This window comes from Tachyglossus aculeatus, chromosome X1, assembly GCF_015852505.1.
Source record: "Tachyglossus aculeatus isolate mTacAcu1 chromosome X1, mTacAcu1.pri, whole genome shotgun sequence".
Lineage (NCBI taxonomy): Eukaryota > Metazoa > Chordata > Mammalia > Monotremata > Tachyglossidae > Tachyglossus > Tachyglossus aculeatus.
The window spans coordinates 44724058-44750757 of record NC_052101.1 but is presented as its reverse complement, the minus strand read 5'-3'; the positions used below and the strand labels follow the sequence as shown (position 1 = coordinate 44750757).

The 26700-nt window shown below is 43.6% G+C and overlaps 1 protein-coding gene across 6 annotated transcripts in view; it reads right to left on the bottom strand.

Moving 5' to 3' along the window:
* The window catches only part of AFF4 (AF4/FMR2 family member 4), a 110739-nt gene extending 84754 nt beyond the window's left edge, over positions 1-25985 (bottom strand). For 3 of the 6 annotated variants that reach the window (XM_038740682.1, XM_038740681.1, XM_038740687.1), the window contains exons 1-2: positions 25786-25985; positions 24799-25001 (exon numbers count right to left, since the gene is read on the bottom strand). The gene's annotated coding sequence lies outside the window, so the exon portion shown is untranslated. Of the gene's footprint in view, positions 1-24798; positions 25002-25374; positions 25450-25785 lie in introns of those variants that run through there. The other 3 variants (XM_038740684.1, XM_038740685.1, XM_038740683.1) reach the window with 2 other exon arrangements.
* Between the last annotated feature and the right edge of the window lie 715 nt (positions 25986-26700).

The following is a 26700-nucleotide window of genomic DNA, read 5'->3' as shown; positions in this document are numbered from 1 at the left end:
AAACAAGGGAGAAGAACTACACTGAAGTTTCAGGCTTTTGATTCTGTCCCCAAAATTTCCTCACTGACAAACTATGATGACACTGTCTTCCTAACAACTGTACCTGTTAGGTGGGTGTACAGCTGGTTTAGGGATAGCAGTCAGAGGATAACTGGCTGCACAGAATAAATATGGAGCAGTAGGAGATGAGGAGAGGAGAAAGGGGACAGCAGAGTTTAAATATATCAAGGGGTTTGGTTCTGGATCGGCTCTATTTAATATCCACATTGAGGACCTGAACGACAGACTGTGAGCCCACTGTTGAGTAGGGACTGTCTCTATATGTTGCCAACTTGTACTTCCCAAGCGCTTAGTACAGTGCTCTGCACACAGTAAGCGCTTAATAAATACGATTGATTGATTGACAGACTGGAGAACTGTAATCAGCAAACTTGCAGATAATATTACATCCAAGTCACCTAGATAAATGGAGACCCGGACCTCCAAAAAACCAGGCTGGAATTCCAAGGGCTAGTGAAAACTAATACATTTAGGAATGAAAACAGACACCACATGATCAGGATGGGGAAGGACTGGCTAAAGACAACAGGCGAAGATGACCAGCTGAAAATGAGTCAACAGTGTAATACCGCATTAAAGGTCATCACAGCACTGGGAAATATAAGGAGCGATAGGACGTGTGAGGGTTGTGAAGTAATTCACGGCATTGGCCTGATGGTCATTAGAGTGTTGGGGTCAGTTTTGTCAGTACCCCTTGAGGGTGGAGATAAACAGGAGAGAATCCAGAAAAAAGCAACAAGCAGTATATAAGGAAAACAGGTCTCTAGAGGAAAGATGAAAGGAGTTGTTTGCCTAAGGAAGAAAATGTTGAGAAGTGACTAAATGTCTTCAAACCTATGAGGAGGCCTTATGGGGAGGACCTTGACCAGTTGTCCTACACATGGACCACGGTCCAACAAGAGAAAATTGGTTTAAAGCAGGAGAGGCTTAGCTGGACATAGAAAAAATGCCAAAAAATTAAAGAGATAAAAACAATGGAGTGGGGGACTGGGGTAGATTATAGAGCTCTTGTCCTGCTTGGGGAGGGCAGAGAGCTATACATTTCTTTCATCTGTATTATCCTACAGCACTGTCAAAAAAGACATCTCATAATGGCAGTGGCATCACCAACAAACTAAATACCACCAAAAAAAAAAAAAAAAGCTTGATATTATTCCAATGTGTTCAGCTTCTCCATTATACCGGGCAATGTTACCATGTCACTGACCTCCCAACCCAGTAATCCTTGAGATTGCTTTCACCTAATCGCTGACCTTCATCTTGCATATCGAGTCAACTGCCAAATCCCTCTGCTTTTTACTTTCACAACATCCTTTCCAGCCACCCTTTCCTCCCCATTTCCTCCCCAGGTCATCACAATTGGAATACTCCGGTCTCGTTCCCACCTCCCACCTTGTTACCATCTCCAGGTGTCCTCTCTACACACCATTCCAGCCATGATGGCTCCCTAGGGCCTCACAGTGACTTTACACTGCAATACAAATGAGGCTGAAGATTCTTACCCTACGCTTCACAAGTCCTCTTTCAGGATACTGCACAGTCTTTCACTTGTGGCCTACTCTGCATCCCTGTAAATTTGCTCATTCAAACAACAGTAATTTCTGAGCACCCATGCAAGTGCTTGGGCAAAAACAATACAAGAAAAGACATGGTTTCTGCCCTTGAGAAGCTTACACTCTAATGGAGAAGACAGGCAGACCCAAACAGTAGTCATTCAATGGGAGTCTGGAAGGAAAACAAACATACCAGATGGTGGCAAAAGTATGGGGAAAAAAATCAGCACACAAAATAAATACTTAAGTGCTAAGGGGAAGCTTTTGGGACGTCATGACCTGGTGAGGAAGAATTAATTGGGGAACATCTACTGGAGTACGTGGGTTTTCAGAAGAGGGAAGGATGGGGTTTGGTCCCCTTGAGATCAAACCACTGAATTTATTGAGTGCTTACTGGATGCAGAGCCCCATACACTAATACAACTGGGAGAGTGTACAAATGTACACTTAGAACGCAAGCTCCCTGTGGGCAGGGAACATATCTACCAACTCCATTGCACTGGATTCATTCAATCATATTTATCAAACGCTTACTGTGTGCAGAGCACTGTACTAAGTGCATAGCAATCCCCCAACCACTTTGCACATGGCTCTGCATGGAGTGAGCGCTCTAATATCATTGACGCAATGGATATGACCATTGCGCTCAATGAGTTTAAAATCTAGTGAGGAGAGACAGACATTAAAATAATTGCAAGCAGAGGAATAAGTATGAAGGTGGGTGGGAGGCTGGGGGCCCAGAGTGAGGTAATACTACGAATATTACCTTGGGGAGAGCTATTAGTGCAAGCTGGGGTGAACTGAGTGAAAAGAGAACCGGTAGATAAGCAGACGTGTGAGAGATCTGAATCCAACGATCGGTCGATTCAGTTTAATGTCAAAAGAAACGAGGAGCCAGTGGAATATTCTTCAGCCACCCAAGCTACACCTTATTCTTGGAATGAGAAGCAGCATGGCTTAGTGGAAAGAGCAAAGGCCTGGGAGTCAGAAGGACCTGGGTTCTAATCCCAGCTCCATCACTTGTCTGCTGTGAGACCTTGAGCAAGTCACTTCAATTCTCTGTGCTTTGGTTACCTCATCTGTAAAATGGGGATTAAGACCGTGAGCCCCTCGTGGATCATGGATTCTGTCCAACCTGATTAGCTTGTATCAACCCCAGCACTTGGAGTACCTGGCACATAAGTGCGCTTAATAAATGCCACTAAAAAAAGTGACAAAGATTGCTAAGTAGGACCAAGCAATCAAGGGAATGGAAGAATCCCTCTGAAATCCCACTTTCTCCACCAGAGCCTTCCATAATTCATAAAAAAAGTGGCCACTGGTTCCCTTTAGATGGTCTGCACAGCCCATATCTGAAGAGTCCAGCCTGAGACTAATACAGCCTAATTTGCCAAGAATGTTGAAGTCCCATCCCACCCATTCCCAAATTTGTAAATGATGGGGCTGGGTGGCAGAATGGAGAAAAAAATAAAGTTTGACCCTTTTAAATGGCCAGTAGACAGCTGTGGATGCAGAGGATGCCCAGTTCATTCATTCATTCAATTATATTTATTGACAGCTTACTGTGCGCAGAGCACTTTACTAAGTAATAATGATGGTATCTGTTAAGCGCTTACCATGTGCCAAGCACTGTTCTAAGCACTGGGGAGTTTACAATGTAATCAGGTTGTCCCACATGGGGCTCACAGTCTTAATCCCCATTTTACAGATGAGGTAACTGAGTCACAGAGAAGTGAGGTGACTTGCCCAAGGCCACAGAGCTGACAAGAGGCGGAGCCGGGATTGGAACCCTTGACCTCCGACTCCCAAACCCGTGCTCTTTCCACTACGCCGTGATACAACAATAAACAGACACATTCCCTGCCCACAATGACCTTAGGGTCTAGAAGTGGGAGACGGACAACAACGCAAATAAATAAATGACCGATATGTACATAAGTGCTGTGGGGGTCGGAGGGGGGGGAGAACAAAGGGAGCATGTCGTCGAACATCCTGCTCAGATTAAGAGTAACCCAAACAGCTAGACTAAATGTACAATCGAATCCCTGGAACCGAAACAAAGAAAGGACATTAGCACCCTTTTTCCCACTTCCCTTGATTGCTTATCCTACTCTGTGCAACTACCAGAAACAGGAAGAGGCTGTCTGAATCCAGCAGGACTAAATCTAATCCAGTACAGGTACAATCAGCCCCCCAAAACAAGATCCTATAAGCCTGGACTAGGCTTCCCCCTGTTCTGACCCCCTAGGACGCAGTCCTCTATCACTCGCCACCTCGCTAAATGAAATTTGCTTGCACAAATCTGAATACTTCATGTAATCTATGTATAGTCGCCTAACTCCTTAATATTTCTGCCTACAGCAGAGTTCGAATTTTGATCTTAAAGGCAAGGAGCCCGTCTAATTTATCAAGTTCAACAATTTAGTATAGTTTCCTTTTGCTCTGAGGCAATACTAGAAACAGCATGGCCCACTGGATGAAACACAAGCCTGGGAGTCTGGAGGACGGCCTGGGTTCTAATTCCAGCTCCACCACTTGCCTGCTCTGTGACCCTGGGCAAGTCACTTCACTTCTCTGGGCCTCAGTTCCCTCATCTGTAAAATGGGGATTAAAACTGTGAGCCCCAAGGGGGACAGGGACTGTGTCCAAACCGATTTGCTTGTATCCATCTCAGTGCTTAGTACATTGTCAGGGCTTAACAAATACCATAGCCATCAAGGGTGAGACTGCATCCATGAGCGTGAAACTGAGGCTCCCACACACCTTTGCACATTCTGCCCATTTGCCTTTCTGGCCCACCACCATTTGAGTGAGCAATCAATTAATCAATGGTGTCTATTGAGCATACTATGTGTAAAGCACTGTACTAAGCACTTGGGAGAGTAGAATATAGCTGATGTGATCCCTGCCCATAATGAGCATTCAAACAATAGGTGGTATTTGCTGAGTGCTTACTATGTGCAGAGTAAGTGCTTGGGAGAGTACAAGACAATAGATTTGGGAGACACAATTCCTACCGTCGAGGAGCTAACAGTCTATTGGGGGAGAGAGACATTAAATTAGTCATTCAATCGTATCGAGCGCTTACTGTGTGCAGAGCACTGTACTAAGTACTTGGGAGAGTACAATATAACAATATGACACATTCCCTGCCCACAACACGTTTACAGTCTAGAGGGGGAGAACCAGAGCTTACAGATGGGGAAACTGCAGAATATGAAAATACATACAGAAGGGCTGTGAGGGTGGGGTGAGTAACGGTGATAGGGAGCCGGGGTGGGGAGCTTAAAGGCTACAGATCCAAAAGCATAGAAAATGCAAACAGGTGAGGAAATGAGTCGCCCCCCACCTCTAAACAGCGTGGCTCAGTGAAAAGAGTCAGAGGTCATGGGTTCAAATCCCGGCTCCATCAATTGGCAGCTGTGTGACCTTGGGCAAGTCACTTCACTTCTCTGGGCCTCAGTTCTCTCATCTGTAAAATGGGGATGAAGACTGTGAGCCCCCCTGTGGGACAACCTGATCACCTTGTAACCTCCCCAGCGCTTACAATGGTGCTTTACCCATAGTAGGCGCTTAATAAAGGCCATCATTAGTATTATTATTATTCAACTGTAAGCTTGTTGAGGGCAGGGAATGTGTCCGTTATATTGTTGCATTACAATCTCCCAAGCACTTAGTACGGTGCTCTGTCCACAGTAAGCACTCAATAAGCATGATTGATTGATTGGCTGGGCCCGGCTCAGATACCAGTGGTTAAAAGGGGAAAAGTGTGCTCTACGGCCAGCAAGACAAGCAGTTGAGTTGGGAGGGTTTGTGTGGAACCATCAATCAATCAATCAATCGTATTTATTGAGCGCTTACTGTGTGCACAGCACTATACTAAGCGCTTGGGAAGTACAAGTGGACAACATATAGAGACAGTCCCTATCCAACAGTGGGCTCACAGTCTAAAAGGGGGAGACAGAGAACAAAACCAAACATACTAACAAAATAAAATAAATAGAATAGATATGTACAAGTAAAATAAATAAATAAATAAATAAATAAATAAATAAATAAATAAATAAATAAAGTGATAAATATGTACAAGCGTATATACATATATACACATCCACACCCTCTCACCTGGCACCCCCTTGCCCAGCGCTGCACTACAAGATGGCTGGTGAGAAGAAGAACAGGTGCAGTCTGTGGTCACAGGGCGGAATAGCTTTTAGACCTCAATAGCAGTAGACAGCACCGTGCCCTCAAGCTTCTGGTAAGCCACATGCAAATAAGGAGCTTCATAAGTGCTTTTGATGATGAAAAGGAAACGTTATGAATCTGTGGCAATGAGGCCAAATATTTAGAAGGATAGATTCTCTTCGATTTATTCTACTGAACATTAAGTATTTCTGTACAATTAAGTTCTTTACCTAAATCATTGCCACTCCCATTTTAAAAGAAAATCCGGTACTACATCAATACATCCGATAACGTAAATTTAGTTGTTTATTTTTTAACTTAGTGATGTAGAACCTCTAAAACACCAATGAATATTCTAAGCATTACTTTTATCAGATTGAACTTCCTACTTAAGTAGCACAAAATGGAGGCACGTTTCAGTCACTTACAGGCACTCCAAAAAAATTAGGTTTTTAACAGTTTGCTGAAGTGAATTCACAATTTTAAGGTGTTAGTTTGCATTCGTCACCTCAGTTTTCTAGTACTATTACTGACCTAGAGACAGACAGACACACTCACACAAACACACACACACAAATACACACACAGACCTATAATGTTATTTTCCATGTGCAGATAATTCCAACTAAGTTTTCTTTTGAAACTTTACTAAATCATACTTTTGGAAGGATAGTGTGACATACAGTTGATCTTCCAATCCCAAACTTATTCATGTCTTGGCAGAACCAAAATAGAAATTTTACTTCAAATGGAAAAATCCTCAGAAGTGATAGTACAGGCTGCCAAATAGAGGCACTTGCCTACAGGGCTGACAATTTCACCATGCACTTTAACATTGCCAAAGACTGACTGTACCCTCTTGTGTCTGATTCACTCTTCTCCTGCACTTTGTCAGACAACTCTTGGGTGCAAGGATTATATAAATATCATTTTAAGGCTTTTTACATTGTTTCAATATTACTTCAAGACATCCAATCACAGAAGGCTACCCTAAAGATTTACGACTATTAGTTACAGAGAAAAAAAGCTTATATTTCTAAAGTAGGAAACTTCAAGATTTGAAGAACAAAACTTATTCCATTTGAAAACTGTTTGTTGGCTTGTTAAGTGATGCAGAATGGTGGAGGGAAAAAAAAAAGAGAGAGCCTTGAAAGCCAGTCTTCACTCCTGAAGATGCAGCGCTTAAAATAATTAGTACAACTGATCCATGCTTTTTCTGGACTGAATTATATTTTCTGATGGGGGATAAAGAATTATCAGTTTAAAAGTTGATTCTTGAATAATATACTGCACAAAGTATACCCTTATTTTTAAAATGCCACAACACCTCCAGTTCTTAAATGTTCTGATATTTAATTCTTTTTTCAATTACAGCTGTCACTAAGTTACGCAAAATGTATACTGAATCTTCTCAAACACTGTACTCTCAACTTTTTGGAATTAAGCATTTAAAACTTGAATCTCCTAGAAGAAAACATCCCAACCATCTATAGGTCTCATCACAAAAGACAAGCAAACCATTCCACAGTGCCTCAGTGCTCCCCTGATATCTCCCGGTTACTACACACTTATACCCTTTCTCAAGCAGCAATTCATGCTATTAAGTCCTTGCCTCACCTTAATGTTAGTCACTAAAGTACAAAGAATTACTCAGCTCTGCAACTCATGCAACATCTATGCACAATAAGTGCAGTTATGGACTGGGAAACATTCACTTCCTGTGTTTAGGAGGCCTCTCATTTCTAAATCAAGAAGACATAAAAAGCACTGCAAAACCAATTGTACTTCTTTAGACAAATGTAGCTTGAACCAATGTTGCCTTTTTAATGATTAACAGGAAAGTTTTTGGAAGTGTGCAGCATTCTGTTGGTGATAGCTGGGTTTGAGTTATTTTTTTTAATCTTAGAAAACTCTACATCACTACATCTACAGCTCTACAATCAAGAAGCACAAAACCCACCCAAATGTTTTTCAATTCTGCCTTCTTTCCAGTGATCGCTACACTTGTTTACCCTTTACTTCTTGATTCACTCTTCTCATTCAGCACCCAAACAATCTTTGAACGTCAGATGCTTTATTTTCACACTACCCTGCGCTCTCGGCATATACCTCAAGTTGTCTCGATCAAGAAGAAACAAGTTTCCTCAATTTAGGTGAGCAATAATGAGTTTTATTCTAGCCCTGAAATAACTAACTCTGAGGGCTGTACATCAATTTAATCAGAAGTCCAGTTCCACAAAGGTTTACCATTAGTCTCTGATGGGAGAGAAGCTTATAAAAAGCAGACCATACAAACAGCACCTCAGCAAGCAGGTGGGAAGGCAGATGAACTGTTGCCGCCAACAGACGGTTCCCATAAGCAAAGTCCACAAAGTGCGATATTTTAATTTTTTCCAGTTGCAAAAGTAATAATAATGATAATAATGATAATGGTATTTGTTAACCGTTTACTGTGTACCAAGCACTGTACTAAGTGCTTGGGTAGGTATGATGCCATCAAATCAACACAGTCCCTATCCTACATGAGAATTGCAGTAAAGGGCTAAGCAGTATACCAATCATATTTACTGAGTGCTTACAGTGTGCAGAGTGCCGTACTAAGCGCTTCGGAGACTACAATGTAACAGGGTCGGTAGACACGTTCCCTGCCCACAAGGGGCTCACAGTCTGAAAGGGGAGATAGACATTAAAACACATAAATTACAGATCCGTACACAGTGCTCACAGCTTAGAACAGTGCTTGGCACATAGTAAGCACTCAAGAAATACCATCATCATCAAGTAAATATCAACTTCATTTACTACTTCTATGTGGATGATTCCCAAATCTACACTTCCAGCCCTGATCTCTCTATCCCTCTATAGAGTACTGCATTTCCTCCCAACTTCAAGGCATCTCTATTTGGATTTCCTGCCATCACCTCAAACTTAACATGTCCAAAGCAGAACTCCTTATCCTCCCACCCAAATCCTGTCTTCCTTCTGACTTTCCCATTACTGTAAACAGCACCACAATCCTTCCTGTCTCCCAAGCCCATAACCAAGGCAATATCCTTGACTTCTCTCATTCAACCCTCATATTCAATCTCTCATTGAATCCGATTAGTTCAACCTTCACATCACTAAAACCTGCCCTTTCCTCTCCATCTAGATTGCTATCACATTAATCCAAGCACTTATCCTATCCTGCCTTGATTACTATATCAGCCTCTCTGCTGACCTCCCAGCATCCTGTCTCTCCTCACTCCAGTCTGTACTTCACTCTACTGCCCAGGTCATTTTTCTAAAAAAAAAAGGTTCAGTCCAGATTTCCCCACTCCTTAAGAACCTTCATGGCTGGCCATCCACTTCCGCATCAAACAGAAACTCTTTACTATCATCTTTAAAGCAATCACCTTGCCCACTCCTATATCACCACCCTACTCTCCTACAACAACCTATCCCACACAGTTCACTCCTCTAATGCCAATCTAGTCACTGTACCTCGATTTCGTCTACCTCACTGCTGACCTCTCGCCCACATCCTACCTCTGGCCTGGAACGCCTTCCCTCTTCATATCTGACAATGACTCTCCCCACCTTCAAAGCTTTATTGAAGGCACATCTCCTCCAAGAGGTCTTCCCTAAGCCCTCAATTCCTTTCTCTCCCACTCCCTTCTGCATCGCTCTGATTTGCTCCCTTTATTCACCCATGCCTCAGCCCCACAGCACCTATGTAAATATCCGTAATTTATTTATTCATATTAATGTCTGTCTCTCCTCTAGACTGTAAGCTCGTTGTGGGCAAGGAATATGTCTGTTAATACAATGCTCTGCAAACAGTAAGTGCTCAGTAAATATGACTGATTGATTGAAGTGCCGTAGGGCTGAGACTGGGGTGAATAAAGGGTGCAAATCCAACTGCAGTACAGGCCAAGTGAAAAGAGCGTGAGCCTGGATGTCAGAAATCCTGGGTTCTAATCGCAGCTCCCCACTTGTCTGCTGTAGGACCTTGGATAAATCACTTCTCTGTGCCTCAGTTTCTTCACCTATAAAATGGGAATTAACTGCCTGCTCTCCCTCATAATGTGAAGCCCATGTGGGAGACGAGCTGTGTGCAATCTGCTTATATTGCATCTACCCCAGCAAACAGTACTGTGGATGGCACATAGTAAATGCTTAAAAAAAACACAATTAAGGCAGAGGAAGAACAGGTATTTATTTAATCCCCATATTACAGATGAGGAAGCTGGAGTAAAGAATTTGCCCAAGGTCACACAGCAGACAAATGGTGCAGCTGGAAATAGAACTCAGGTCTCCTGACACTGGGTCCTATGCTATTTCTACTAAGCCACACTTCTTCCGTCACGGATCTGAACCATCAATAATTATATTTCCTGATTCTTTCCCAATTCTTCTAGCAAGAGTCAATTTCTCCACAAGTCCACCACTGTGTACTGGCTGATTAACAAGTCAAGTCAATCAATCAGTTAATCACATTTATTGAGCACTTACTACACACAGAGTCCTGTACTAAACACTCGGGAGAGTACAATATTACAAAGTCGATAGACAAGTTCAAGTGTCATTATTCCCTGGGGTAAATTCTTATGCTGTCCCATCTTCTAGGAATTATAACATTTCTGATAATTAGATTCTGGGGCTACCCAATGAGCACTCTCGGTTCTATGAAATGGTATGTTAAAGAGAAATAAAGTGTACATTATTTCCTATGGGAAACTAAAGTGTGCTAATGTGTACTCAACATAAAAAAATTTGGCCAGAATGAGTTTATTAGAACCCAGTCATAAAAAACCTGAATCTAGTTGATCCTACCTATTAAATTCTACGAAGCAGTAAAATATAAATAATTTTTAAAATTTTTACATGCGTAGCTATTAAAAAAAAACTAAGGACTTCTGGGTCCGCTTTCGAGGCTTGCTATTTGTTTCTCTTCAGCCTCAATGATCATGTCACGGAAGCTGACTGTGCTCCTTGCTTCCCAGCAAGACCTTTAGAAACTCCTGAAGTTGAAGAAGCTGCAGTGGTTGTGCCCTTGGCAGATGCAAACTTTGGAAGAGCTTTGAACGGCAATGAATCAAGCTTCAGTTGCTTCTTGGTCTCTCCTCTGTTCAGCTTGCGGTTCTTTGTGGAAGTTCGCTGCCTCGTGCCAAGCTTTTGATGGCCATGGAGTGTCTGCCGGTTCACATCTGGATCGCTTTTTGGGAAAATGCAACACGTATCTCCACCGGTTTAAATGCATATCCCAGGTGGGCTGTGATTCAGATCCTGACGGGTGCATCTTCATCACTGTCCCCGGCATGATCTTCCTCTAGCACTTTCTGCTGATCCATGCTAATCAGCTCTACATCTGGGTATTCCTGGTGAGATGCAAACAAATTAATCAATGCCACCTGGTTCTACGTCATCCAGGCTGAGTCTCTTTCCTGGGGCAATCGTCTTCTCTTTGCTGGCCTGCATAGTCTTCTGCAAGCCTTCGGAATCTTGTACACAACAGCTCCACAATCTTCACTTTCAGAAACGTGTTTTGAGGTCGCGATGTGGTTACCCCTCAACTAATCAATGATATAACACAAAACAAAGAGTGTGTGTGTGTGTGTGTGTGTGTGTGTGTGTGTGTGTGTATTTGTGGGTTTGAGTGGAGTTAACTGAGCACTGGGACCACACTGTACATACATATGCTAGTTGCAGCATATGTGATGCAAAACCAGAACATTACTGAGAGACAAAGCATTATAAAAAACACTAGCATTAAAATTTCAGAACACTACAGAATATATCTATTGTACTGTATTCTCCCAAGCATTTAGTACAGTGCTCTGCACATATTAGGTGCTCAATAAATACCACTGATTGATTGAAAGAGCACAAAATAAAGGGCATGGGAGGGTCCCTACATCTCTACTCTGGGATGGACTGTGTTTTAGGTTTTTGATAGTAAGAACTAAGAATGGCATCACAAAGGAATTTCTATAATAACACTACCTTGTTAAGAGCTGGTTTCCTAAATGACCCCACCTTCCTTAATTTCAACCTTTCTTGAAATAAAGCTAAGGAACATTGATGAAAAATGTCAAGCTCTATATTTCTTTTTCCTGAAAAATGTCAAGTTTTATATTTCTTTTTCTGGACAGTCTCTCAACTCAAACAATCTGCTGGCCAAACGTGTCCTTTACTCATTTCTTATTAGGGCAGTTGTAATAATAAAATAATAATTGTGGAATTTATTAAGTGCTTACTTTGTGCCAACCACTGTATTAAGTGCTCGGGTAAATATGAGATAATCAGGTTAGACTTTGGCCCTGACCCACAGTCTAAGTAAAAGGCAGAATAGGTACTGAATCTACATTTTCCAGATGAGGAAACTGAGGCACAGAGTGTTTAAGTGACTTGCCCAAAGGCAAGAAGCAGGCAAGTCGTGGACCTGGGATTAGAACCCACGTCCCCTGATTTGCACTTGAAGCTGTACCCTTTAAGCACTTGAAATTCACCCCACAGCACTTTTGTACCTAGCCATAATTTATTTTAATGTCTGTGTCCCCTCTAAACTGTAAGCGCCTGGTGGGCAGGGAATGGGGCTACCAACTGTGTTGTATTGTACTCTGTACACAGTAAGCGCTCTGTAAAGACCATTGATTGACTGACTCCAAGTTTGTTTTTTCCACTTGGCCACACTGCTTCTCTTAAGCGGTCAGGAAAGTCTCTTGGAATATACACTGAAGACATCAGTATGGCATTAGATGCTAATCAATTACAAGCAGAAAATAAAAGTCATGCCCGTCTTGCCAACTTCAAAATGTATATTTAAATATGGAGAACTATCCTTTGGGTTACAATACTAGAATTCAAATGCCAAGATTTATTTTGGGACGCATTAAAGAGTAAAAGCCAAATATTTTTGGTGAGATTGTTAAGCCACCATTTCAATTTAAAAAGCATTTTGTAGTAAAATTGCACCTGTTCTAAAGCATTTGATTTACTTGCAGATACACGGTCAAAGCAAGTCTATTTTTCGCAAGCTTCCTGTGTGTGTTTCAGATCATCAGAAATCAATCAATGGTCAATCAACTGTATTTAGTGATCGCTCTGTAAGGAGCACTATTAGGCACTGTACAATAGGGGCTGTAGACATGTAGGAAGGTGTGAGCGTGTAGCAAGAGAAGAGGCATGGGTGTGCAGGTTGGCTTGCGAGGAAGGAAATGTGTCAGTTAGGGTGTAGAGGGAGACAAGTGAGGATAGAGAGGGGTGAGCAGTATTTGACGTCCTTAAAAGTAATGGTCAGGAGTTTCTGCTTGATGTGGAGAGGAATGGGCAACTATTGAAGGTTTCTGAGGAGTTGCGAGACTTTTACAAAATCATGCTTTATAAAAATGATCTGGGCTGCAGAGAGAACTAGGTGAGTCCACAAGACGGCATTAGCGTGAAGAACATCCCATGTCAAAAGAGCCCAGGCTTAAAAATTCTAGGTTTTGTTTGTTTTTTAAAAGGTATTAGTTAGGTGCTTTCTATGTGTCAAACATTGTTCTAAGCGTGGGGTAGATACAAGTCAAACATATTGGACACAGTCCCTAACCCTCCTGGGGTTCTAACTGGGAGGAAGAAGCATCCTAAAAGATAGGATACTGTTTTAGGAATTTTGTTTTTTTAAATAGGTTGCCTATCATCCAAGATCATCATTTCTTTTCTCTGTACTTGTAAGTTTTGGAAATGTTATTTGCTTTATCTGGAGATGACATCCATTCCATTTATAAAATTACAGTCTGGTGTTAAAAGTAAAAAATATTCCCAATCACACTAATTTATTAATTCTCGTTACCTGTGAATCTTTCCAATTAGTGTCTGCAAATAATGAAAGACTTGACAAAAACTACACATTTGTATTAGCAAAAATATTAGCAAAAATACTTATGTGAAATTCAGTTCATAAAATCTGGGTTCATTCTGGGAAAACTTGGAAATATTCAGGACTGCCAAAATTTCTGATGTGGAATACTGAAGTAAACCTTTTTTTAAAAAATTCAACTGTCTTAAAAAGGAAGCAAGTTTCTTAAGACAGACATAGTTAAATCATCTCTTCTACTGAAAATGGTAATATACAGTCTAAGTACCAGTGTTTTTTGTAAGTGCAAATACTTAAAACTGAAAAAAAAAAGTTTCCAGATCTTTACATTTAAATACTGGCCCGTAATGTACCATGGATAAAGATTTTCCTCTTCCTCTATCCATTTTTAAAAATTTAATTTTATGAAAGCTTTTGCCTAGGCTCCAAAACAGTTCAAGCCATATGGTTACCTTTATAAATCTTATTTACAACTTTTGCCTTCATAATTTAAATTCTCATAAAAACAAACAGAAAATGGGGACTTATTTTATGGCTAAGACTTGGTGAGGCTTGTTTCGTAAGACTGAGACAAAAAGAGAATCCTGAATCAAGAACCGCCTGAATAATGCCAACTGCAGAGTTGATGTTTCAGGATCATTCTGGCAAGGGTTGGGGGAAGTCTAACGAATTAGGGAAAGCGAGCACTTTAGTACATAACTCTGTACATAGTAAAAACTCAGTAAATACCAGTGACTTATTCAAGTGAAGCAATACGAGCTCCATCAATGGTATTGATTGAGCGCTGAGCATGTACTGTAATAAAGCACAGTATTTAGTACTTGGGAGAGTAACGTGTTGGTAGAAACTGCCCTTGAGGAACTTACAGTCTAGTGAGGGAGGTTCACATTAAAATACCTTACAGGTAGGGGCAGCAGACTATGAATATTTGCCTCATACCACCCATTTGGGAAGCACGGATTTTGCTTACGGTTCAAAAGAAAGTATTTGAGAGTTATAGGAATGGTATTTTTAAGCCTTTTGAGAGAAAACAATTCATAGATCCTTCCAAAAGCCAGTTCACGTTTTTGTCCCTAAGGCCTCAAGACTAATTTTCTTAGTTAATTCTTCATTTTTATTTGTAAACCACTACACATTTTTTTAAAGTGCTTCCAAGTGTCCTTCCGACGCCACTACTCGCCTCCTGGAAATCTAAGACTTCCTATTACTGCTCAGGGCAAATCAAAACTCCTATCTTGACCCCGATCTATTCACTCATCTCTCAACTCTAAGTAATCCTGGATGCCACGGGCGGGCAGGCTCGGTAGGAATCCTCAAAATAGCTGGTAAGCATGAACTGCAAAGAGCACCATGGCTACTGAGGCGGGTACCCAACTGCAAGCATCAGCCCTATGTGGCAGTCACCTTTTTTTTTTTTTTGAATAATACTTGCTAAGTGCTTACTATGTGCCAGGCACTGTACCAACAGCTGGAGTCTTGTCTTGTCTTACGCTGTCAAGTCGTCTTCGACCCATAGCGATGCCACGGATGCATTTCTCCCAGAATGCCCCTCCTCCATCTGCAATTGTTCTGGTAGCATAGCCACAGTTTTCTTGGTAAAAATATAGAAGCGGTTTACCACTGCCTCCTTCTGCGCAGTCAGCTTGAGTCTCTGCCCTCGACTCTCTCCCGTGCTGCTGCAGCCCTGCACCGGTGAGTTCTGACTTGTAGCAGAGTGCCTTCCACTCGCTAGCCACTTCCCAAGCTAGCACTGGAATGGATATGACTCTACTTGACTCTCGCTCCCGCAGTCAAGACTGGTAGAGGACTGGAAACTCTCCAGATGTGACCCTGAGAAGGGACAGCTGGGGAAGATACAAGATAATCACGTTGGACACAGACCCTGACCCACAAAGGCCACTCGGTTGGCCGTAAAAGGGGCCCTGCACGTTACCACCATTGCATGCCCTTCTCAGTGTGCTGTATCACTGCCCACCAGCTTGCTACCTGCCCTCTGTGCCCAGGCAGGAGCGAGAGAGGCACAAGCCACTAGGTATTATAACTGATTCCTTTGTGCGGGTTCTCGGCCCTGAGAAGACCAAGGTTCATCTGTTGTTCTGGATGGGAGACTGCACATAATCTCTGTGTGCCAGCATCTCCCATTCTCCACTTCCTGCCAGGCTAATCTCCCGGCCAAACTCCTCTCAAAAACACTCCTCTCTGCCCTTTGCACATACCATTTCCTTCAAGAGGAATTAACCTCCTCATTCCTCTTCATAAAAGTTCTACAAAAACTCTCCTGCTCTCTGAAACCTCACTAGAATAACCTATGGGACTCTGGGCCCAAGAATCATTCCGACAACCTCCAGCCTCTGTCCCGAACATAAATGGTTCTTTATTATTATTAATAATAGTAATTGTGAGATTTAAGTGCTGCGGTAAACAGAAGATAATTCAGGGTCAAGACAGTCCCTGACCACACGGGGCTCACAATCTATGTAATAATAACAATATTAACAATCTGTGCTAAGTGCTTACCTTGTGCCAAGCACTGTACTAAGTGCTGGAGAGAGAACTGTACTAAGTAGGAGAGAGAACAGGTATTGAATCCCCACTTTCTAGAAGAGGAAACTAACACACAGACAAGTTAAGTGATTCACCCAAGGTTACCCAGCAGGTAAGTGGCAGAGCCGGAATAAGAACCCCGGTCCTGTGACTCTTGGGCCCGTGCTCCTTCCACTAAGTCATGCTGCTTCTATGTTTGTGTTTTACTATTCTTTAGGCTCCTTCAAGAGTATTTATTGAGCGCTTAGTCCATGCAGAGCACTGGACTACATGCTTGGGGGAATGAAATAGAGGGCAGGCTCTACGTTTGGCGATTTCTTCTAACAGGCTCAGTATCTTAAAGTGGGATCTGTGTTCGAGGAGCACTTCTTAACTGTTACTGACTAAGGCTGGTCACATTCTCAATTCACAAGGAAGTCCCAAAGGTGTACCGCATGTGCAACTGAGGTGTATTCTGAGCATTCTGCATACTCCAACAGTTGTTTCATCCTACCTACTTTCGACTACATTCCACCTGCAGGGAGCTACCTGAACCATTTTTCTTTTTTGGAATAAGAGGAAGGCAGTAACAAAAGTTTGAAAATAAAGAGCTATGAGCTGCCTGACCTGTCCCTTTTATGCACCTGTTCCTCAAGTATTGCACGTTACTTCAAAGTTAGAGCTCATTTTTCCCCACCCTGGAATAACTTTAAAAATGAATTACATAAAAAGATGCTAAAAATAAAGATACTAATCTTGGAAATACTTGGAGATGTGTGGGTTGAGCACTTCAGATTTCATCTCCTTTGACTGTTTCTTTCTGAAAAGAAAAAGCTAACCTAGATGTAAAGGTTATTAAACTGAGAAATAAGTTACATCTCCATTGGGTACTCAGCCAACCAACAAAAGGCAAAACAAAAAAAAAAACCCCGGAGCTGTTTATTTTTCCTTGCCCCAACTTGGCTCCCTTGCCCAACTCCTCCTCCAGAAGAACCAGCTAGTTGAAACCTTGTTTGAGACTTCATTATCCTCACCTCCCACAATCAGTGAACTGCCAAGGCAGGAGGCTCCTTCCTCTATCACGCAGATTTCAGCTCTTCCCCTTTGTACCTACCACTGAAATCTCTACCTTGGGCTGCTGCAATCTCCCTTTTCCCAGCCTCCCCGTTCCCAAGAGCATTTTCAACATTACCACCATCTATGCCATAATCAAAATGAGACTTCGGACCTTAATTTTCATTAATCTCCATCTCTACACTGCAAGCTCACTGTGGGCAGGGAACATGTCTACCAACTCTGTCATACTGAATTCTCCCAAGCGCTCAGTACGGTGCTCTGTACCCAGTAAGCTCTCAATAAATACTACTGACGATGATGACTCCAGGGAGATCCCACATGACTCTCGGAACCCTACAATAGTTCCCAATTCCCTTGGACATCAGGTTAAATTTCATCAGAGGCTCTCACCGACTTGTCGCACCCTACCGACCCGCCCTCGTCTTCTCCCTACTTTCTCATCTGTGCTTCGATCAAAAAACGCCTCATTGTTGTTCCACGTTTCTATTCTCAGGATCTTTACCCAGGGAAACACACTCTTGGCAGTCCTGCCCCTTCCTGACCCATCTCCCTTCCAATCTTTTAAAACAATAGTTCTTATACAGTGGTCACTCTCCTTGAGGGAGGGGGGCAGGCCTCCAGAAGCAGGATTTGGTGTGTCAGCTCTTTCCACCTCCAAGAAGTTGAAATGGCGAGTGAAGATGATTACCTGGGGTCTTTTTGCCCCAAAAAATTGGTCCCAAAAAGTTCTAGGACCTCTGCTTTAAAACCAACTCAAAACTCTTCCGACTTGAATCTCTCCCTGGCTAAGCAAAGGTTGATCTTCTTACACCCTCGATTTCTAAATGGCCTGTGAGTCTTTGGCAATTGTATTCATACAGAGATGCTTCCTATAACAGAAGTTTTAGTCAGAATAAGCAACTGCCCCTTATTCACCAACTAACCAGTCTATACTAAAAATAAATCAAAGTGTTTCTTCCAGGCCCTTTTGTTTCAAACTTGAGATATTTACTCTGAAAGCACTCCTTCATCTGTAGACTGTAAACTTCTTGTGGGCAGGGATGGCGTCTTCCAATTTTGCTGTATTGTACTTTCCCAAAGCACTTGGTACAGTATTGGGCACACAGTAAGAGCTAAATACCACTGACTGCTAATCCTTTTACGTTAAGACATATTATCAGGGGTATATCAGTATCTCCACTGCCCCTTTTGATTACAAACACACAAACCAGGTACTAGATCTTCTCCTCACTCTGAAAACACCAAAATGCACAGAAGTAGCAGCACGCACCATTGGTTGTACAATAAGCGTGAATGTTAAAAACCAAAGTTTTGGCAACACCCTGGAGGGACTGGCTCGAAGTTTTCCTTCCCCCCCACCCCGCCTTATTTTTAAATGTATTTATTATTTATTTATTTACAATGATGAACAGAAGAAAAAGATAAGTCTCGCCAGTTTAAAACATAGGGAAAAATATCCTAAGAACATACGGTGCTTATCAAATAAAATTAATTTGGCCACAAGTTTAAAGGTGAAACATTTAGTCGCTATCACCTGTAAGGTAAGCTTAAACCAACATCAACATTTTACCAGAGAATGTAATGGCACAGGGTCCTTGAGCTTGGATTTGTACGCTTTATTTGTCCCTCTCTCAGCTCCACACTTATATACACACCTGTAATTTTTTTTATATATTAATGTCTGTCTCCCCTTTAAACTGTGAGCTTGTTGTGGCAGATGGGTGTATCTATCAACTCTGCTATATTATACTCACCCAAGCGCTTAGTACGGTACTTTGCACACAGCAGGCACTCAATAAACTCAATCGATTGAGTTGCTTTTAATCCCTACTTCCTGGGTTTTTATCAAAAATCATTAGTCACCCAAGAACAGGGCAGCTCCCTGCTTACTTCCCTCCAACATATGCCTCAAGGATATAGTAATAATAATAATAATAATGGCATTTATTAAGCGCTTACTACGTGGGGAGGTTACAAGGTGATCAGGTTGTCCCACATGGGGCTCACAGTCTTAATCCCCATTTTACAGATGAGATAAATGAGGCACAATGAAGTTAAGTGACATGCCCAAGTCACACAGCTGACAATTGGAGCTAGGATTTGAACCCATGACCTCTGACTCCAAAGCCCATGCTCTCTCCACTGAGCCACGCTGCTTCTCTATATTATATATTACATATAATATAATATTATATATTATGTACATTATATTATATAATTATATGAGATTATATATTCTATATATTATATGAGACTTCTAAAAATCTAAGAATAGGTACGTATTTGGATTTTCAACTTTTGTCACGAGTTCCTTTAGCAATAGCCAGTATGTGAAAGGGCATGACTGCTACTAAAATGGTGCTACCCAAATTTCCAGCTCAAAAGAAGTAACTTGGAGTTTTTCATCCCTAAGAATTTCCAAGGCTGAAAGGGTCTGCAATCTCCTTAACAAGTTAAATATCAACATTCATATCACTATCTGGCACACAACGTGTTAATTAATAGTTGTCCAAAATGCAACCAATTCTGATAAGGCGCACTCTAGACAAGGAGACTGGAATCAAGCAACATAAAACAGATTATCTGGGCATTCCAGCTTTGCTGCAAACTCCCTCTATGGCCCGAGGCAAGTAGAAAAGCTGTCAGGTTGTTTTAGGGCCAAATCCTGTATCTGAAATAAATACACCAAAGAAGGAATAAAAACAATGGGGATCAAAAATGTCCATTAAGCCAAATTTAAACATTTTCCTGCAAGGACTGCTGTCTAAACACTGATAAAGCACAAAAACTAACAAGTAAAATTAAGAAGTATTTTTTCCATTGTTCACGCTGTGTGAAAGAGAGAAAAAACAAGGGAAAAGTAGAGATTAACATTTTTCAAAGTATCAGCAAACCTTGTAAACTGACCGATGGCCTTCTCTTTGGTCTTCAGTTCCCAACTGAAGCTTTCAAATTTGATCAAATGTCTTGAACTTCATTAAATGAGGACCATATAATGCCAAATAAATGTACTTCCCATTTATGAGAGAAAACACTAAGTACAGTCAATGACTTGGGGAACTCAAAAATACTCAGTGGCAGAGCCAGTATGGAAACCAACTCTCAGTTTAAGAAGAGTCCTCTTGCACTCGGCAGCATTCCCTCCATGTGTCATCTCTTTTTAATGAAGCTAAAAATCCTTCATTTTACAACAAAAAAAAGTTTTCTTACACTGTAGCAACTATGGGGTAAATAATCCAGTGTCCTTTAAATGGCAGAAACTCAACAGGAAACAAGTCTAGGTGCAGTATATTTTGAAACTTCCCAGATAATTTATAATGATATAATAAGGATTTAGGAAGAAAGATACCTTGTACCAATGACAAAATTTAAGTGATACACTGCATTAAACACTACCACCAGAATTCAGAGGGCAAGGAGGAGAGGTGCATTTTGCATAATCAAGGACCAACACTAAGGATAAATGGCTTCCAGAGTTTCACTGAGGAGTCCTTTCAGGCCAAATTAAATTTCAGTGAACCTGATCCTCCACTGTTTGCTGAAATCTGATAAACTCTGGTAAACCATTTCAATTTTGATTATCAAATTTTCTCCCCCAAACCCTAGGCAAAATGGCAATACTTCTTAGTTCCAGTTTATCAAGAATTCTTCCTTCTCACCTTCCCCAGAGCTACCCCTGATTCCTTTTCCTTAAAACCCATCCACACGTTGCACTCCTTTTTTTATGGTATTTGTTAAGTGTTTAATATGTTCCAGGCACTGTTCCAAGCACTGGGATAGATACAAGGTAATCAGGTTGGACACAGTCCACATCCCATATGCGGCTCCCAGACTTAATCCCCAGTCTACAGATGAGGTAACTGAGGCAACGGAAGTGAAGTGTCTTGGCCAAGATCACACAGCAGACAAGTGGCAGAGCCAGGATTAGAAAGCTTGTTGTGGGCAGAGAATGTCACTGTTTATTGTTGTAGTATTCCTTCCCCAGCGCTTAGTGCAGTGCTCTGCACACAGTACGCGCTTAAAAAGTGAATGTACCCAGGACCTTCGATTCCCAGGCACCTGCCACGCTCCATCTCAAACTGAATCCATATTATCCTCCCAGTCAGTCAAGCCCATTTATTGAGCACTCTCTGCCTGCAGAGCACTGTACTGAGTGCTTGGGAGAATACAATATAACAATAAACAGGCACATTCCCTGCCCACAACTAGCTTACAGTTGGGGTGGGGGGGGGGGGGAGGAGAGACATTAATACAAATAAATGACAGATATGGACATAAGTGGTGTGGGGCTGGGAGGGGGGGATGAATAAAAGGAGCAAGTCAGGGTAAAGCAGTAGAGGGTGGGAAAAGATGAAAGAAGAGCTTAGGGAAGGCCCCTTGGAGGAGAGAATTCTAATAGAGTTGTTAATACAGAGGAGCAGCATGGCCTAGTGGGTAGAGCCCGGGCCTGGGAATCAGAAGGACCTGGGTTCTAATCCCGGCGCTGCCACTTGTCTGCTATGTGACCTCGAATAAGTCATTTTCCTTCTCTGTTCCTCAGTTACCTCATCTGTAAAATGGGGATTGAGACTGTGAGTCCGCTGTGGGACAGGGACCGTGTCCAACTACCCCGGTGCTTACTTAGTACAGTGCCTGGCACACAGTAAGTGCTTAACAAATACCACGATTCTTCTTCTTCTTATTATTATTATTATTGTTCCACTATTTCCCTGGCCACGCCCAATACGAGCCTGGCCCTGGTGGTACAAGTCCAGACGAGTTCAAGCTCAAAGGGTCTGTTCCAAGCATCGAGGCCAGCTCCAGGTGAACACTGAGCCTCTACCAAAACTGGAAGTGGGGACCCAAAGAAAAATGGCCATCTACCTTGAGGAATTTTATACCATACTACGCTATCCATTTCCAGGCCCTTCCCACCCAACCACACCTTTCAGGAATGAAGAATCCCACTGCACCCTTCATCTCCCTTTAGAAAACAGACAATCTGCCTAGGCTTGGGAAAAGACAGCACCAAGAAAAGAGTTGTGCGTCTCTGACAAGAGTCCAAAGCCCAAGCATTTTGGGGATGGAAAGTGACAAAACCTTGGATCCTCACCAAGAAATTCTGGAGCTGTAGCTCAAAGAATTTTATCGAAGCCTAGGTGGTGACTTAAGTGGACACTACATGCAAAATGCTTTCTCTGCCAGCCACAGACTTGCCGGGTAGTTTCAGAATTACAATAATAACAACATGGTGGTTTAAACAGCTCGGTACTAAAGGATTTTAAAAGTGAACTGGGTAAGATGGGCTACTGAAAATGAAAACCAGAGTCATCCGGGAGGAACGCAGGATTCAGTACTGGTAATTTAAAAGGCTGGGCAGAGTGAGAACACATTGCCAATTGATTGTTGGTGCAAGCGGCTATAATTTCACCCCACTGCCTCTTCTAACCCATAGACTGTAAGCTCGTTACGGGCAGGGAACGTGTCTGCTAATGCTGTTGTACTGTCCTTTCCCAAGCGCATAGTACAGTGCTCTGCACATGGTGAGCGCTCAATAAATACAAGCGAGCGACTGATTTGGATGCAATTAGCATCCACCTCCCCCTACCCCTCCCCGCCCCTCCAGCTCTATATCACCACCGGCAAGAGAAATGTCTGTACAGCCCACCCAAAGTTTGGAAAATTTGGGAAATACCCCACAAACCCAAATAACTGCCAAACCTCTGCTCTGTATAGAGTTACTCTTTAAACTCTAACTACGTAAAACATCCAAGGTGATCAAAGTTGAGGTTTGGGGCAGTTTTTGGAGTTTCTTTTTTGTTTTTACTTATTAAGATGGGGGAATGTTCAGTTGTCCCACAGGGAGGGGGAGGCAGGGGAAGGCAGGGAATCAGCCGGGTAACAGGTCAGGCTAGCTACAAGGACACCCTTTAGTCACTGACTACACCCAATTTCACAATAACTCTAAGAAGGCTGGCAAACACCCTCTGGATGATCAAACATAATTTTTTTCAAAAGTAGCTGCGGAAATGAGAACGGGGCGAGAAAACTTTAGCCCCTAAACAGGCAAACTACTTGGATGGTGGAAGCACTTTTACAGTCAGACCTCCTCTATACTAGGGAAAATAATACCGGAATTGGGGCTCATTCCACAACCTAACCAGGAGGCTGCCCGCTTCTATTAACCAACCCCCATCAACCTTGAAACTTCTCTCTTCCAAAACAAGCCTTCCCATCTTCCAGACAAATATAAAGAATGTATGTGGTTTAATATACAGCAGATTAGAGTCAAACAAATGCCTTCACCGGCCTAGCAATGACTCAGTCCAAGACCCGGGCAACCTAGTCCTCTCTGGACATCTCGAGCTCAACTGAATCCCAGAAAGTCTCCTACCATCTGGAAGAAACAATATTTTGGAAGCATTTTTCTCTCCATTACCGTGGTACACTAAGGAAGATAATACTGTCTAAACTCATTTTTTCTTTAAATTCACATTGCACGTACATGCATTGACTACAGGTTTCTTGTTTTCTCCGTAGTGCAGTATGGAACTCTCAAGGAGGAACAGTTTTAGTTCTTGAGCTCCAGAACAAACCTTAAGCACATAGTTCTACCTGATACCAACAGGAAAACCATCTCTTTCTAAGCTTAATACTGGACTATTTCTCAATTATTACACATTCCGATATCCCACAATATCTTTACCACCGAAATTCAGCCACCTGTGCAGCAGATCGCTGAAGACGGCTAGGAAACACAGGTCTCACTCAAATGAACGACTGTGTGAAGAAAAGAAGTTTCACTTCATTTGCCAAACAACGAAGTACTTGCCTTAACATCCCTATAGAGCTGACAAAAACCTCAGGTTGGATTTACCGAACCCAAGCTGCTGCCTGGGATTTACTGGAATGAAGTTCTGAATTTGTTTTAATCAATCATTCGATCAATTAAGGGTATTTACTGAGCACCGTACTGGGCACTTGGGAAAGTACAGAACCTTTGGAAAAGGCGGTCTCCAGGGGGAGAATTTTGAAGTTAGCATCAAAGCAGATAACACAGGGCACTGTGGAGGAAGCTAAACATTTTTATGGTGGGGGGACTCGAAAAGAGTTGTTGATAAAGCAGGCAGGTGGACCCGAGAAATTTAAAGGGGCCGGTTCTGTCGAGCGCAAAGGTGGATAGTTGCCAACAATTCCTGATGAACGTACAACCAGAGATTATTCTAGTCCAGTTCACAGGCCACAAAGGCCTCTTCTTTCACTTACTAAATTCGGAGATCAAGTAAAATATTTTTGAGGTTTTTTTCAACTGTCACTCAAGACACAAGAACTAGCTCAATATGTACGGAAAGAGGGCTCGGGACAAAACTCTTTTCTCAACACTTTGGTCCTTAAAGTCTTCGACCACATTTTACGCACAGCGTTTGGGGGGGGGGGGGGGTTAAAAGATCTATCCACAATTACATACATCTTCGACCTGGCAAAATGCAGCCCGTCAGGAGTCCACACCGATTTTAACCCTGAGTGAGCGGCATGAGAAGCCCTGAGGATGTTTTCTCCGGCAAGGAAAACGAAACCTACCCCAAATTGACACCAACTACACCGACGCCATCCAGGTCCTCAGTCCACAGTCCACCATCCGGAATCTCCCCAACACCCTCCACCGAGAGGGAGTTCTGCTGGGACCCTCGGCTAAACACCCGGTCTCCCCGGAAGGCCTTCCTTTGTCAGCGGAGCAGGCGTTCCCCCAAACTCTCCTCTGCCCCCTGATCCATCCTCCAAGCCTGAAACACACAGCAAAGTGGAAGGAACAAAGCACTGACGTCAATTATTGGAGGAGATTAACCCCCACGACAAGCGGCGGGCGAAAAGGCCTCAACATCCAAATCCAACTAGAAGCGATCACGAGCGCCTCGATGAGACAGCCATTTGGGGGGGGGGGGGGGGGATAGGGGTGGAAAAGGGGGGACCCCTGTGATTACGGTACATTCACTCATTCAATTGTATTTATTGAGCGCTTACTGTGTGCAGAGCACTGTACTAAGCGCTTGGGAAGTCCAAGTTGGCAACATATAGAGACGGTCCCTACCCAACAGTGGGCTCACAGTCTAGAAGGGGGAGACAGAGAACAAAACCAAGCACATTAACAACACATACCGCGGGGGTCCCTCCGGATGAAGATCCCTGCTTCGTTGGGGCTTTTATCTTTTTACAGACTCGCCGATTCGGGGCAGGTAGAAAATGGTTATTTGGGGGAGGAGGTGCGATGGGGAGGGGGACCGAATTCGGTCCCCTTTTCTCTTTGGCACCGAGAGGCCTCGGTCCCACTGGTGACTGGGGAGGGGGGGAAATAAAATACCGAATCCACCCACGGAAGGAGAAATGGAGTCTGGAGGAGGGATGGGGAGAGGAGAGATCCCGCCGCCTCGGGCCTCGCCCCGCTCGGGCGACCCCCCCTAAATCCAAGCGGCGGTTGGGGGGCTCCCTCGGGGGGCTGGTCCTTCCTTCCTCCTCCTCCTCCTCCTAGGTGAGGGGGCCCGGCGGGGCGGTTGGGTCCTTGTGGCTCACCTCCTGTCCCGGCTCCGCTAGGCCCGAACCATCTCCTGCTCGTCTCCGGCCTGCGCCCGCCTCTGTCCCCGGGCCCTGTCTGTCTGTCTGTCTGACTGTCTGTCTGTCTGTCTGTCTGTCTCCCTCAGGGCGGGGGCTGAGGGGAAGGGGACGGATGGCGGCGGCTCACGCGGCAGCCGCCCAGCCCCGCTCCATGGCGGTCCGGCGGGGCCCGGGGGAAGGCAGGACGCGGGGGGAGGGGGAAAAAGGGACGGCCTGACGACGACGACGACGAGGAGGAGGCGGGGCGGAGAGCGGCGGCCGGTCCGTCCGTCCGTCCGTCCGCCCGCCCCCTCCGGCCCAGCCCCCGCCCCGACAACCATCATCATAAAGGATAATCATGGTGCTTTTTTCCTAAGCGCTTACTACGTGCCGAGCGCTGAGGGACGATACGAGGTTGTCCCATGTGGGGCGGGCGGCCTCCATCCCCATTTGACAGACGAGGGAGCTGAGGCCCAGAGAAGTTCGTTCATTCATTCCCCGGGCCTCGGTTACCTCGTCTGTCAAATGGGGGTGAAGACTGATGAGGGAACTGAGGCCCAGGGAAGTTCATTCATTCTCCGGGCCTCGGTTACCTCGTCTGTCAAATGGGGGTGAAGACTGATGAGGGAACTGAGGCCCAGAGAAGTTCGTTCATTCATTCTCCGGGCCTCGGTTACCTCGTCTGTCAAATGGGGGTGAAGACTGATGAGGGAACTGAGGCCCAGAGAAGTTCGTTCATTCATTCCCCGGGCCTCGGTTACCTCATCTGTCAAATGGGGGTGAAGACTGTGAGCCCCAAGTGGGGACAACCTGATCGCCTCCATCCCCCCAGCGCTTAGAACGGTGCCTGCCCTGCCCCCCCCAACAACCATAATCATAACAATAATGATGGTG